Below are 16091 nucleotides of genomic sequence, written 5' to 3'. Positions count from 1 at the left end.
GCCAATGACCATTTTGCATGTGTATATCGTGTGGCAGGCACGAAGATACTCTATGCCCAAGGAAGTCAAGGAAATTTCCTTTACGAAAAGATCCTGGACCGACCGGGAATCGAACCCGTCACCCTCAGCATGGTCATGCTGAATACCCGTGCGTTTACCGCCTCGGCTATATGGGCCCGTTAATGATAGGTAGCTCCTATGAATTGCACTGTTTATGTAAATAATTTCAATTTGTTTGCTCATAAAATACCCAGATATTTGTCCTTCCCTAATTCATAGACTGTTTAGCGTTATTAACTCTAGTAGAATGTTGGGGACGATATGACCCAGTCCAGGCTGGCACGCTGAGCGTGCACAACGCCACCGTGGTGCGAAAAACCTAAGATGCTAGGGGGTTAAATCGCTGTAATGATTGGAGTTTCATATGTCAATAATTCAATCAATGATTCATCCTTCTTCTACTCATAGACTGCTCTTTCAAGGAATGTTGTTGTCCACATTTAACTTCAATGACTAACATTACTTTCTATGATTTATGGACATCCTATCTTTCCTCTCCTATCTTCCAATAATGTTTTTTTATGAAGTTGTTGAATAATTTTGGAATCACTGGTTCTATTATTTTTATCGGTATTTTAGTTGTTGTTTTTCTGTCAAATTTTGATCACTTTTTCATGTCTTCAAATTTGTCTTATGTCCATTCGACCTTTTGTCCCATTCGACTGCTTGTCCCATTCGACCTTTTGTCCCTTCGACCTTTTGTCAATTCGACCTTTTGTCCTTCGACCTTATGTCTTTCGACCTTTTGTCATAGATTCTCTTCTGGAGGCCGTAGAAGACACGACTTCCACTGATGATGTGCTAGCATTGTTGTTAGCCGTTAGTAAGGATCCGAGGTAGACGAATTTCTCCACCACCTCGAAGGTATCCCCGTCTATCGTTACATTACCCAGTCTTGTTCGGTTCCGCCTACCAGCATGTACTTTGATTTTGAGGCATTCACCAAAAGTCCGACCTTTGCTGCTTCGCGGTTCAAGGGAGCTCACAGTTCTGCCACCGTTCCAAATGTTCTGACTATAACGTCAATGTCCACAGAACACACAAATTGACCAGATTTTGTGAAAATCGTACCCCGGCTGTTGAGCCCTGCTCATTGCATAACACCTTCCAGAGCGATGTTGAAGAGTAGGCATGAGAGTGAAGTGTAAAGAACTGGTCCGTTGTCGACCGACCGTCGATGAAGCCAGCTTGATAACTTCCTACGTGTTACGCATAACAAGTAACTTTTATGGTGTGTTGAGCAGCAATTCACTCATAGAGCGTTTGGTGTAGTATGTAAGGTGAGCAGTTAATAGTCCTGGTGTCCATATGGACATATGATTCGAGTCTGGACAAAATCTTTTGTCCATTTTTAATCATTCCCTCTCATTCAAGTTGCATAACAATTCAGAATCTTCACTTTTTGGGTTGCTAGGGTCACGTTCTGCCGGGTCATTTGCTGCAGCATTATCGACTACGTTGCGTTCTATTCCCCTGAAAATGTTCCGCACTTCCTGTCGAAACGTTCGTTCCGTCGACTCCTTTCCACGTATCCGATGGTGCTCTTGGATGCGTCGTTGATGGCTGTTTTTACTGTTCTCCAGCAGTCCTCTAGAGCAGGGTTGAAAACATTTTATTCAATTGAATGAAATTGTGCTGAACTGAATGTTGCTGGCATTCATTTTTAGCTTCGTTGTGAGATACTTGAAAATTAACATGCTTCGGATTATTTGCAACCGTGCTCTAGAGGGGCCATTTTTGTCTTCAGTACATGGACGAGTATGCGGATTAGGTTGTCCCAAAATTGCACATAGTCAAAAAGCTTGGGGGCTCACCCTGCACATGATAGCTAAGAGTGTTAAAAGCAAACTTTTGTATGATGGAAACATTCAGAAATGACGTTTAGAGGTCGCTTCGGCGATATTTTTAAAAAATGGCCATTTTTCGTAATAAATTTCATACAAATATTTTTTACCGTACAAAATTTGGGAATACCCACCATTTTTATATTTTTTACAGCTTGATATGAATCCAAAATACTTGGGAAAAATAATAAACGACATGTTTTGCAAGTAACTTTTTGACACAGAATTTTTGAATTTACTAAAAAAAACATTTTTTGATATACTGTGCATTTTACCCATCATAAAAAGTATCTGAACCTAATGCTAATTCAAAACAATTTCTATAAAAAAAAGAAAATTTTATGAGGAAAAACTTTGCCGAAGACAGCATGGCGGTTTTTCTATCCGTTTAAGAATTATTCACGATTTACTATTTGGTGAAATTTGAATTTTTAGGTATTTTTGTATAAATGCCACGTAAGAACTTCCCAAAAACACATACAAAGTAAAAAATCACGTATGCTCAACAAGTTTTTGTCTTGATTGTGTTATGGAATTATGGTGACATCATTAATTGATTTTTATTTTTGTTATTCAATCCCTTCATATAGAAATTAACTAGCAAAATTTCTTTAAAAAAACTAGCTCTATTGACAAGCTTCGTACTGCCTATTGATTTTTTAAAGATATTCTCCACAAAATGTTGAGCTGCGTTTATCTTACTTTTCTGACAATATTCTAATATTTTTCTACACGAAGACCTATGACCAGTGACAGTTGCAAAATGAATAAAGGCGAATACGTTGATCCATACCAAATTTAAATCGCGATTACGAACATCTTACGTAAGAATACCAGTTTTTAGATACTAAGTTCCAATTCAAGACATTCTAAAAAGCAGAGCATGTATTTTTTACATTTACTGACTTGAACATAAGATACACCGAGGCAAATTGAATCGGGTGGGATAAGATGAACCTTACTCCCTGGTTCATCTTATCCCACCCGATTCAATTTGTAATGTTATCCAAGGTTAGAACAATTTGATTACTATAACACAAACACGTCAAACAATAAGACAAGGTAGGCTATTATTGGTAAACAAGTAGTTTGGATCCATATCAAGCTGTAAAAAATATAAAAATAGTGGGTATTCCAATTTTTGTACGGTAAAAAATATTTGTATGAAATTTATTACGAAAAATGGCCATTTTTCAAAAATCTCGCCGGGGCGACCTCTAAACGTCATTTCTGAAAGTTTCCGTCATACAAAAGTTTGTTTCTAACACTCTTAGCTATCATTTGCAGGGTGAGCCCCCAAGCTTTTCGACCATGTGCAATTTTGGGACAACCTAATGCGGATGCTCCCGATGAAGTTGGCAGATCTGCAGTAGGGGGATTAGGGGCATAATGGACATTGGACACCCTAAGGGGCTGTCCATAAACCACGTGGTCAGTAAGGGGGGGGGGGGGGGGTTCGGCCAATGATCATTTTGTATGAACAAATTAAAATTTTTGTATGGACAAATGACCACGCGGGGGGGGGGGGGGGGGGGTTTGAAAAGTCCCAAAAAAATGACCACGTGGTTTATGGACAGCCCCTAAGCAAATGAGTATGTTAGGCCTGTATAACAGACAAAAACTTAATATATTATCAGTTGGCTTACAACTTTAACTTGTTTCCTACATATTTCAACCATTTACAGCAGGTAGAATGTCATTATTGTGAAGACATAATGAATTGTAAACCGTGTGTTTTTTTGGGGCTGGCAGGAAAGGTACGGGGCGAAACGGACACCTATCGGGGCATATTGGACACCCCTGCATATTTTATGCTGTATCTTTGATAATATCGACCAGTTAAGTAATTTGCCTACGGAGATTAATACCACAGATATAATACTCCATCTTAGACGAGTTTACATTACATCAAAGTTAATTAAATAAATTTTAGGCTTAAATAATCGGATTGAGTTTTCCAAACTCTCTAAAACGCTGTTAGCAGTATGCAACGCGCGTACATCCATCCATAATTGCCAGTGTTCATTTCACCCCGAATCGACTTCAACATTGAAATTACTATTTTGAGTAAGTTTTGATTAAAAATATAATACTTCATCCGTTGCTAAATCTGCGTATACATTTAGATAAGTTAACAATTCACTTGTTTTTACGGTGGACACACTCAAACACTCGTAATACCTTATTTGCTACTGCTTCGAAATTATAAGAAATCCCCCATATGAAAAACATACTTCAATTTCAATGATATTTTGGTTATTTTGAAGGAATATAAAAGGTACTTTTGAAAAATAGAACAATGACTTGTTCCTTTACACTTATGCATTAAAAGTTTTACATAACAGTCAACGGTTTCGGCAAAAACAGGGGTGGCCATTTCACCCCGGGTGTCCATTATGCCCCTAATCCCCCTACTACGTATTAAGTTTCCAATAGTATTAAATTTGTTGTAGATGTTCGACTCGGAAGTTAACTTATTTCTCATGGTATTTTGGTTTTCAGTCAAAGCAAAACGTGGATTCTCTTATCTCATCGCCAACGCTTAGATCTAAATGTTGGGTTCTTCTTCAGGGCTCGAAATGAATCAGTTTGTCTGATCCCGAGTATATTGCGCATTGCGCAGTTAAAAGTGCGACAAGAAAGTGCGGAATCCCAAATAAAAGTGCGATTTGGTGTCAGATTGTTTCGGTGTCTTCACCGCACTTATTCATTGGCTCATGATGAATAAGTGCGGTGAAGACACCGGAACAATTTGATGCAATATCGCACTTTTATTTAAGACTCCGCACTCTGTCGCAGTCCAGTTAGCAATGCAATAAACTATATCTCACGACAAATTATAGGCGCGTTTTGATTTGGCACTGCACAAATTTTATTTACTGCCAACACCCTTGAATGTATGTACTGGGTACAAAATGGGAGATCTACTTTGGAAGTCACCGCCAGGTGTCGAAGAAATGCCGCTAGTACAATGTGCCCTCACATCACTTGTTCAATGATTTTCAATCGGCGTATGCCACAATCGATCGAGATCAGATAGGTATGGCAGATTATGCACGAATACGGATTCCCGGATAAACTGATACGATTGATCAAGGCGACAATGGATCGAGTGATGTGCGCAGTTCGAGTATCAGGGACACTCTCGAGTCCCTTCGAATCTCGCAGAGGGTTACGGCAAGGTGATGGTCTTTCGTGCTTGCTGTTCAACATTGCGTTAGGAGTTATAATAAGGAGAGCGGGGATAAACACGAGTGGAACGATTTTCACGAAGTCTGTTGAATTACTTGGTTTCGCTGATGATATTGATATTATAGCTCGTAAATTTTAGACGATTGCGAAAATGTACATCCGACTGAAGAACGAAGCCAGGCGAATCGGAATAGTCTTTCTCTAGGGAGGATTTAATGCGGCCGCCACCCTGAATCTCTGTAGACGGTGCCGAAATCGAGGCGGTTGAAGAATTCGTGTACTTGAGCAGAGAAATACAGAGACGCATTATGGCTGGAAACGAGCCTACTTTGGACTCCGCAGAACTCTACATTCTAACAAAGTTCGTCTTCACACGAAGTTAACCATCTACAAAACGATGATAAGACCGGTTTTTAATACAACCAAATTTTCTGAATTTAAACAATTAATCCTTCATCTGAAATGGAATCTACTGTATGGTCAACAGTATCGAAAGGCAGGACAAGCATGAGCCACAGTGAAACACCCGAATGCGAAAAAAAAACTGCCACCGTTTGCACGCCATCCATCATCCCTCGGTCGATTCAGATTTCCAATCACGAGCAACCCAGGTGCAGGTGTAATATCGCAGCTGAACACATTTGCCCCTTGCCCATCCCGAGATTAGGAACCCAAATCCCAGAAACCGTTCTTTTTGAAATCTTAAACCTGTAGATGTCACCCACCCGACCGACCGAGTGTGGCAGCAGCAGCCGTTTTGCTTGCTCATCTGTTTCTGTGTTGTTGTTGTCGTCGATTCGTTTTTCTCTAACTAAACACACATCGTTCATCCAAATTCGATCCCATTTCGTCTGCCGACCGGAGCGTTTGTCCTCTTGCTTCCGTGTCGTACTCGTCGCAGATTTAAACCTATTAGAAGAGGAGTGCTGCCGGCATACACACACGCCCAAGGATCCGTAACAAAAAACCAGGTCCCGTTTGAGCCCGTTCCCGTTCCACTCACCCATTACTGACGACAACGGTCCATACTGCACGGCGGCAGCGGTATTCAACTGCTACAGACAGATGGAATTTTTCAATTTGAATCCGTTACCCTTCGCTTCCGTCTCCGTGTTTCGTTCAGCTATAAAGCTGTTTACAAGAGCAGCCTTTTCGGATGATTCTCGATCAGCTGGTGCTTCGAAACGTAAGTATTGTGTGATCGGAATCAACATTTTGCGACAGATTCTCATTCTTTTCTTAACAATTTGCAGAGAGGTTTGACGTATAATGAACTTTAAAACAAGTATGTACTTAAAGTCTATCAACAGTATTAAAAAAGGTGGAGCGGACCTGGTTGGGTGGTTAGAACACTTGACTATCACGCCGAGGACTTGGGATCGAATCCCACTCTCGAAAAACTCACAAAATGTGAGTTCTTCCTTCGGAAGGGAAGTAAAGCGTGGGTCCCGAGATGAACCAACCCAGGGCTAAAAATCTCGTTAATACAGATAAAAAAAAATTAAAAAACAAAAAAAAATAATAGTCACATTACAACTTCACTAAATGGTGCATGCAATCACATGTTCCAATCATTGGTAGTTATTTGCTTTATGCAAGCCGGTATTATTTACAATTCATTTATGGTACATTAAGGCAAGTTGAAGCGGGTGGGGTACGATAAAACAGCGGGTTAACGTAATGTTATCTAATCATAAAAAACAATCATACTTATTCTGCGAGTCCAATGAGGTGACAAAAGTCGACTCGATCCCATTTGATTTGCATTCGTTGTCTCACGTCACATGAGACGAAACCGATCGTCTCACCTCACACGACTAGGAGAATAAACATAAATTAGAATGTCATGACACATAGTTTTTAAAGCAGTCTCCATTACGATAAAATAATGAAGCACTACAAATTCATGTTAGAAATGTAACACCACAAATTCGGCAACTTTGGGTTAAGAATTAAAATTAAACTATAGATGACGAAGATATCACCAAATCACTTCTCCATGTTTTACGAAAGTGACCCTAAACTTTTGGCCGATACATCATATTGAGGGGTAACCCCAAACTTTTGGTCGATGACATCAAGGATTAATTTACTTAATAACTTTTTTTCTAGATTTTTTAGCTAAGATCTGTAAAAAACAGTTGAAAGCTAATAGAAAATGGGTCATATTACCGCTCTCATCTTAAAATTTGGTCGACCCAACTTCCAGCGACACTGCCGTAAGTTTATATTCATTCTTTAGAAAATTTGGCATCTTTGGGTTAAGTTTACATACAATTTTTTTTGAAAAAGTTTCTTTTAAATCATGTTCAAAGTTTCTTTGACTTATTATCTTTTGAATGAAACCTAGGGTTTTGAAATCAGACGCAAATTGGCGGAGATATGGGCCTAAAAAAATGACATGTTTTTGAGGGGGTGACCCCAAACTTTTGAACGGGAGTGTACATGCACTAACTCGAATCGAGTTGCGACACATAAAAGTAGGTAAAAGCTCAATTTTTGCATCCCAGATCACTTCGGATTTTAACAAGAAAAATACATGTTGTTAAATCTTTATACATTGTTTTTCAACCAGTACTATTAAATCTATGGGACATTTTACTAAAAATCTAGGTACTTGCAGTGCCATACTTTGTAAAAAAAATCGTCAGAGCGGCCGAAAATTATCCAAACAGCACATGCTTTTCTTCATCTATCGTATAAAGAATGCAAAACTTCGAAATAAATGAAGTTATTTCCGGATGTTACGCGAAAAATGCAGAATATCAACAAACATCAACTGTCATTTCAAATTAATAGTGAACTGTCGGATGAATTTTGACAGGTAAATTAACCAAAACAACTTGTATTTTCATGGTCGCTAATATTACAAGTGCTAATAATATTAGTGGATTAGTGGCTTTTATGCAACACAAATTATTAGCACTTGTAATATTAGTACTTGTAGCTTGTAACTTGTAGCTAATATTATTCGCCCGATTATGCTACAGGGCCCAGCAGAGCAAAACAAAACCGTAACCGAATGCAAGAGTTTAACTAAACGATCCCTGATAACGAGTGTGGGCACCTGGACTTCCAAACTACTTCGGTTTGCAAAGGCGGGGATCGGCAACCAACAGGGTACGGCCAAGGTACGGCCAGGAATCAGGATATCCTTCAGTTCCTTGCGAGAGGCTTCATCCACATATTTACTTCTGGAAGAAAGAAACCAGCTCCTAGGGAATGGATTGGCGGAGGCGTAGACTTGGGTCACATGACCACCGCCGGAAACGCGGATCAGGATGTCGACACTGACAACCTTTCCTTGCCGAGCAACAGCAGCAGCTTCTGGAGCATATACTGCAGAATCTTGGGTTTGGTTTGGTCCAGCGAGCAGCCATTCACCCGTAGCAAACCTTTACGCTTGGGGGTGATTGTTTTTTTTTACGTTCGAAAACCTGGACAGCCTTGACAGGTTCCTTGCGTGGCTTTACGATATCCGTTTATGTACACAAAATCTTCTTTCGGCCACCCTTGCCAACTTGACAGTTTTTGATCAGTTTTCGAACGTGGCTTACGACTCATTAAAAATGATGAATTTACGAAACAAACCCATTGAATGATGGTTGGAAGAGTACTATATTTGCCATTTTTAATGCCTGACACCCCCGAAATTTGACTAGGTTTTGATCAGTGTTAGAACCTGATGTGCGACATTTTAAATATCATATTTTATATTTCTTCTGGGCAGACGCGTGCAGCATAGTTGTCTCATGTTAATAGGGATTCCCATATAACATTGGACAACTATGCTACAAACGGAAGTGAGAATCCCTCTGATATTTCTCCAGTAGTTCGTTCTATTATTCTCTCTAAATTCCTTCATGGATTTTTTTTTCGAGAGTTATTTTTTTTCTGGGATACCTCATGGAGTTCCATCGGAAAATCTTCAAAGAATACTTACGAAGATTTCTCCTGGATTTTATTCTGGTATTTTACCTGCAGTTCCTTTTTGTTTTATTTCTTGGAATTCGGTCTGAAAATTCATTCAGATGTTTTTTCATGGATTTTTGCAGAAATTTCTCCATCAGATGCTTTTAAAATTTATCCAGTAGTTCTTTCTTTTTTTGTATTTTTTTTTGTAATTTGTATTTGTATAGTGTATTTGTTAAAATTAACCGAACAGTGGGAAGCCCAGGAAACAGTTCAAAGTCTGCTGACTCAAAAAAGCTTCCGAGACTCGTCACAAAACACAAAAAATTGCATTATGATTCACAACGACTCTCGAAACCTTCCCAGACTCAATCGACCGGAACTGTTTTGTGGATATAGAAACTACTAGGCCCCAGCAGGTCCCTCCTGTTTATCGAGCATTACTGATAAATCAGCAATACTCCATCTGTAGCAGCCGGTTCGCAATGAACCGTTGGAGGCGCATTAAAGTGTTAAAGGTGATATTTTTTATTACAAGAATTACAATTAACATCCTTCACTCTAATACCGTCGAACCCTGTGATCTTGGCCAGGGGTTTTCCCAAAATAATAAAATAATATGCTAGATACTTCGTTTAAATGCTTTGACATTCATGCAACTGAACAAGTCGTCCATTGAATGAAACGGTACACAACTGGTCGGCTTCCTCGGCTCGCCGGCTGAGGTATTAGGGTTCCACTGAAGCGATGGCAGACGAGTGTTGATGCTAAAAGCGGCGGTGACAGGATGGACTTTGGTTATCACGGGATTTGGTAAGCGGCGGGCATGGTGCTTGACCCTGAAATTTATTTTATTTGACGTCAATCATTCGTAGACCGTTAGTTAATTACCACTTGGCGGGACAGTGTAGGGGGCTGTCCATAAACCACGTGGTCAGTAAGGGGGGGGGGGTTTCGGCCAATGAGCATTTTGTATGGACGAATAAAAAATTTTGTATGGACTAATGACCACGGGAGGGGGGGGGAGGGTTGAGAAGTCCCAAAAAAATGACCACGTGGTTTATGGACAGCCCCTAGGTGCTCACTCTTCTATAAACCGGGTGGCGACGAGACGGGCTCTCAGAGATGTTGGACCTCACGGCAGTGACACGAGTACAAAGGCGGGACAGCGTTCCTTGGGGTGACGAAGCGAGATTTGTGGCGGCTCTTCCAGGTAAAATAGCGGAGCACCCCGTAGCAAAGCAGATGTCGGTGGCAAAATGGGACTTGCGTCGGAGTGGTTCGTCTGACAATAAAACAGACCTAAAGTTAACCGACTCAGCGGACCTTCTGGTGACAATATGGTCTTCTGAGTGGCCAAGCAGTCCTTCCGGAGGGCGGCGAAGTGGACCTTCCGGAGGCGTAATAGCTGTAACGACGAGTCTTTCAACGGCGAAGAGGGTCTTCCGATGACGATTTGGGCTTACACGGTGCTCCATTTACCGTTATTATAAAATAAAATATACCATCAAAACCTTAAACGCCATTATCTTTATTTATCTATCTCACACCTCTGGACAAATTTTCAAAATCATCGTTGGGCGAAATTTTGAGTTACGCCCTTTTAAAGGACCTAACCTCTAAAAAATCGAGTTTTCTATAGAATAGCACCACATTTCATAACAGAATCATGAATTAAAGGCATCAATAACAGAAATGATCATGAATAACATTGAAATTTGGTAGTATGCATCCATATGAATTGTGGCGCATTGTGGCAGGAAATCGTTCTTACTTTGGACTCCGCAGAACCCTGCGATCGAATAAAGTTCGCCGTAACACGAAGTTAACCATCTACAAAACGTTGATTAGACCGGTCGTCCTCTATGGGCACGAAACATGGGCCCTACGTGCAGAGGACCAACGCGCCCTTGGAGTTTTCGAACGGAAGGTGTTGCGTACCATCTACGGCGGAGTGCAGATGGAAGACGGGACTTGGAGAAGGCGAATGAACCACGAGCTGCATCAGCTGCTGGGAGAACCAACCATCGTCCATACCGCGAAAATCGGGAGGCTACGGTGGGCGGGTCACGTCATCAGGATGTCGGATAGCATAGCATAACATAGCATAGCATAGCCGACCGTACACATCCTGGGGTGGCTGTCGATAGAGACGTTTAATGCGCCAGAGAAGTTGCCTGGGACTTGACAAACCTTTCATTTAACGAACTCTCGACACCTGGCCAGGTCCTTACGATCAGCGGGGATGGGGAGGAAATGTTGATTAGATATCTACTCAGAATGTGTCCAAGAACTTGGCCCACTTCATAGATATCTGGAGTTGGAAATTGGATAGGGTTTAATGGGGTGCTTTCCTTGGCGAAAAAGCGTATAAGAAATTGTTATGGTTTAATCATTTACCTGGTTACCACTGAAAAAGTAAACATTAGCATTAAGCAAGTCGCACAAGTTTCGTAGGTAGTATAGCTCTAGACCACAGTTATGAGGATTGCCTCCTTCCCGTCGGATACCAAAAAAACAAAGATTGGAGACTTATCTCTGACTTCTCGACAAGACTGACACAATTCTCCAACAGTCGAGAGTTGTCCTGACCTCGTCCTTGCGACTGCTGAGGAATATGGAAGGGTGGTTAGTTAGACACCTAAGAAAGATGTAGAAAGTTCTACGACCTCTCAGGCCTAGGTGTCAAGGGGATATGGGTGTTGTTCTAGGTGTAGTTAGTGGAAGGGTACTCCAAAGGATGCGGTTGGGCAACGTTCAAGCACACAGGTAGACCAAGAGCAGTGGATGTCCTGAATTGGTCCAGAAGCACTCTTCATTTTGTTACGGACGGTTGAATCACTGTGAAACACTTCCCGGACGTGCGGTTGCGAAGCACACTTTCGGCAGATTTCGTTACCGGTATCCCATTTTAGCCTAGTGGTTAAGGCTACGGATCGTCAATCCGGAGACGGCGGGTTCGATTCCCGTTCCAGTCGGGAAAAAATTCTCGACTCCCTGGGCATAGTGTATCATTGTGCTTGCCTCACAATATACCAATTCATGCATAGGCAGGCAAAGAATGCCCTTCAATTAACAACTGTGGAAGTGCTCAAAGAACACTAAGTTGAAGCGAGGCAGGCCAAGTCCCAGTGGGGACGTAGAGCCATAAAGAAGAAGAAGAAGAAGAAGATCCCATTTTAGTTCGGTAGAGCCAGAGCCATGGCACGATGCAACCATGCACGACGATTTATCTCTCGACCGCGGAACTAATTGACATTTTCTTCATTAATTATTCTTATAATAGTAGTAAAAGCCCTTAAATCAAAAACTCGCTGAAGGGAAAAAAAATGACAGCGCAAAAATTAAACACCCGCACGCGCTCGCGGACTGCTGCGATCCGTCATCAGGATGTCGGATAGCAACCCGACTAAAATGGTTCTCGAGAGTCATCCGACCGGTACAAAAAGACGTGGAGCGCAGCGAGCTAGGTGGGTCGACCAAGTGGAGGACGATCTGCGGACCCTACGCAGAGTGCGGAACTGGAGACAAACAGCCATGGACCGAGTGGAATGGAGGCGGCTACTATGTACAGCAGAGGCCACCCCGGCCTTAGCCTGACCGGTAAGTAAGGTAAGTATATACTGAGAATTAAGCTTAGTTTTCTGCTCCCAAGTAGAGCACTCAAATATAATTCTTCCTTTTTCCGTAAGTTATTTTGACATTTGTTTAACTGACAGCTTTTATGCTAGGGTAATTGTTCCCATCGTTGTGGTAGTACCTAATGTTGCGGTAATGGCAATTGAGCACTTTTTCGACTGAAATGTTACCAAAAGGCATTTTTAATAGATGTATGCTGCTTAAATTACGAGAATGCACCATTTGTTTGCTTAAGATTTGCCCAAAAATCTATTAAAAAAAAGATTTTCCTTAATGTGTTTGCTGCTGTGTTCCTATTGTTGCGGTAGTGTTCCTAATGTTGCGGTATCCCATATGATTTCAATGGGATACCGCAACAATAGGAACAAATACCGCAACATTAGGAACACAATGTTCTTTCAGATAAAAACGAATAACATGTTCATAACAACATCAAAATGGCAATATTTCGTTATTTTCCCGTAGATTAAGGATGGATTTTATTATTTTCAATTCAATCCATGTAAAAAATTTGCTTGGGACGATACAATTGTGGTTTAAACATGAACCCAGTGCTTATCTCCTCCATGATTGGATCAATTACCCTACACGGAGAAAACGAGAAACCCAAAAATAAGTATTTTTCAACTCAAAATTGAGTCAACACACCGAACTGAGGAAATATTTTGAAATGACCACTTAGAAAATTTTATTCAACATTTGAATTCTTGAACGGGAATGTAAATTTGAGTAAAAATTACCCAGCAAAAAGTTCGGCGTTTGTTTTACTAAACGTATTTTTAAGTTTTTCAGAAACCCATTTTTATAAAAAAATGTATCCACTTTAGCAGTTTGATGCAGGTACGCAAATTTAGGTACTATGCTATATACTCAGATATGGCTTCCCGCACGGAACTCGGAAGTTGGGTGAAAAATACCTATATTTGGGAACTTTCATTTTTCCGTGTATAGAGATAAGTAATATATCAGCACATGAACACTAGCGCGAGCTTTTCCTCACAAAAAAATCACGCAATCAAAGGCAATTCAAATTTCATATGTAAATATTATTTACTCAATCGAATTGGGTAAAACGGGTAAATAATGATAAAACTAACTTCCGGGGTAGGAGTGCAAATGTTTCCTCGCAGTTTCACAACTACATCTACAAAAAGACACGCCCATATTTGAATGTGATTACCACTATTATCTAAGATGTTGTAAGAAGATTCCCTGATTTAACATAGTAAGAGAACACGTTTAACCAATAGTGGACCCCAACAACCCAATAATGGATCCCCGGGGGTCCATTATAGGAAAATTTAAGCCAGATTTGAAATGATTCTTTTATGAGAAGTATAAGGTGTTTTTGTATGGATTTTGTGTACAAGGGGCTGTCCATAAACCACGTGGTCATTTTTTTTGGGACTTTTCAAACGCACCCCCCCCCCCCCCCCGCGTGGTCATCAGTCCATACAAAAATTTTTATTTGTCCATACAAAATGGCCATTGGCCGAACCCCCCCCCACATGACCACGTGGTTTATGGACAGCCCCCAATATGTAGGAAAGACATAGAATCTGATGCGCAATCGTTGATAAAGACTATGCAATTAGTAGGTTATTATATTGTTTTCACGATCAGAGCAATTTTCAGCTACTAAGAGGTCCACTATTGGTTAATATACCCTACTTTTGCTCACACGTGTGGGGAAAATGACTAAATTTATAACTTTTGGGTGAGCTTTTGGGGAAAATCCAGATAGTGATATTCCAACGGAGTTGTGAAGCGTTCCAAGGGAAACACTGATGAGAGGCATTGTGCTGGGATTCTGAGGGATCAGGTATCAGGTATCACGTTATCCTCCATTTGGGACATTTGTGCCATCGCCAAAATAATAGCCAATTTCATTATCTACCTGAGGGAAAAGGAAGGAAATAAGGATAAGGATGGGGATAAGGACATTTAGGAAAACAGGAAAAGCACCCTGGAAGAGGATACTAACGCATAAGCGTACCACAATGGGTTCAAAAAGCGCCCTGAAAAGGGCACTGTAATAACGCAAAAAGCGAAAGAGAGCCTATAGCTCTTTACCACAGCGGGTTAAGAACAACAGAACGTCCTGAAGATTCAGGTTTCTGAAGTCAGTTTCACTTAATAAGTGTTTACCGAATACTCGGAAACGCAGTTGCGCAAAAACTGGACAGTTACATATCAAATAAAACGAAGTTCTATAATCGGATTCACAGCTATCACATGCAAATGAATCAGCTTGCTGAATATTCGCCATGTGATAGCTGAGTCGGAAGTGGCCAGTCAATGCACCGAACATAAGAGCAAAGATTTCGGCCTGAAAAACGGTGCAGTGTCTACCAAGTGAATAAGACTGATGCAGCCTTAGCTCACGAGAATAAACACGAAAGCATTGCTGAGAGTTTTAGTTTTTGTGAGGAGCTTTGAAGGCGTGTTACAGGTACGTTTTCGGGTGTCTCGGAGCATCTCAGGTGCGTTATAATGAATCTTTTTTCAGCCCATAGTAGATGGGTTGAGAAACGCCCTACAAAGAGTGTGATCATGAAACATGCAACAGCCGTTGTGACGATTAATCGCACACTGCACACAGGAAACGCTTATTTTCCTGCGTTCTCGAAAACAAATAACGCAAAATAAAAACTGCAGTGCAGAATCAGTCACACGATGATAATGACGGTGACGACGATGGCAACAGCAGCCGTGCGCCAAATGTCTATTAAAGAGTGACGTGATAAGTGGATGTTGTGTCAACCGAACCCGACCCTTTCCGGGTAACAGCAACGCAACGCAAAGAACGGAATGAATGGAATGGAACGCATCCGAAGAATCTAGTAACGCACCAACACCATATCCATCCACCAGCCAAATGATAAATCACATGTTTTGGAAAAATGTACACAACCTCACATTCGCCGGAAAGTAGCAGGCGTGGTCTTGAAAACCGTAGCAAATATTGATTCCCCTTGCGCTGCTGGTGCCGATGTCGGATGGCCTCTCAGAGTGCAGGTTTTCGGTGGAATGCAATAAATCCCTGCACGAGACGGGGTGTTGCTGGACAGGGCTGACTGTCTGGTGGGATTTCAATTATCTACGGAGGACATCAATCAAATCAACAAGCGGCAGCGGATAATACACCAGTGTGTCAACCAGCAACTACTGGAAAGGGGGTGACCGTATGGTACTAATACAGACGGGTAATTTTTAACATAACAGGATCAAGAATTTTTTAGTGTTTTACTATTATCATCATCATCTTCATCATTTAATTCTGAAATAGAAAGAAATTTGATTTTGATCCGCTATGTCCTAGCACCGCCTACGCCTGGAAGTTAAACCACAGTAACATACATGTTCTCAGTACACATCCTTTGGATAAGGGTTGTTCTCAAACATGCCAGCCAAGGCTACAGTTATGAGAACGGGTACTCCGTT

The 16091-nt window shown here is 41.1% G+C and overlaps 1 protein-coding gene across 1 annotated transcript in view; it reads right to left on the bottom strand.

Annotated features, from left to right (window-relative positions):
* The window catches only part of LOC109408096 (uncharacterized), a gene marked incomplete in the record, with an annotated part of 30165 nt that overhangs the window by 13188 nt on the left and 886 nt on the right, over positions 1-16091 (bottom strand).

The sequence above is a fragment of the Aedes albopictus genome, chromosome 2, assembly GCF_035046485.1.
Source record: "Aedes albopictus strain Foshan chromosome 2, AalbF5, whole genome shotgun sequence".
In the NCBI taxonomy this organism is placed as follows: Eukaryota; Metazoa; Arthropoda; class Insecta; order Diptera; family Culicidae; genus Aedes; species Aedes albopictus.
Note: the sequence above shows the minus strand (reverse complement) of the source record. Positions and strands in the feature narration are given on the sequence as shown.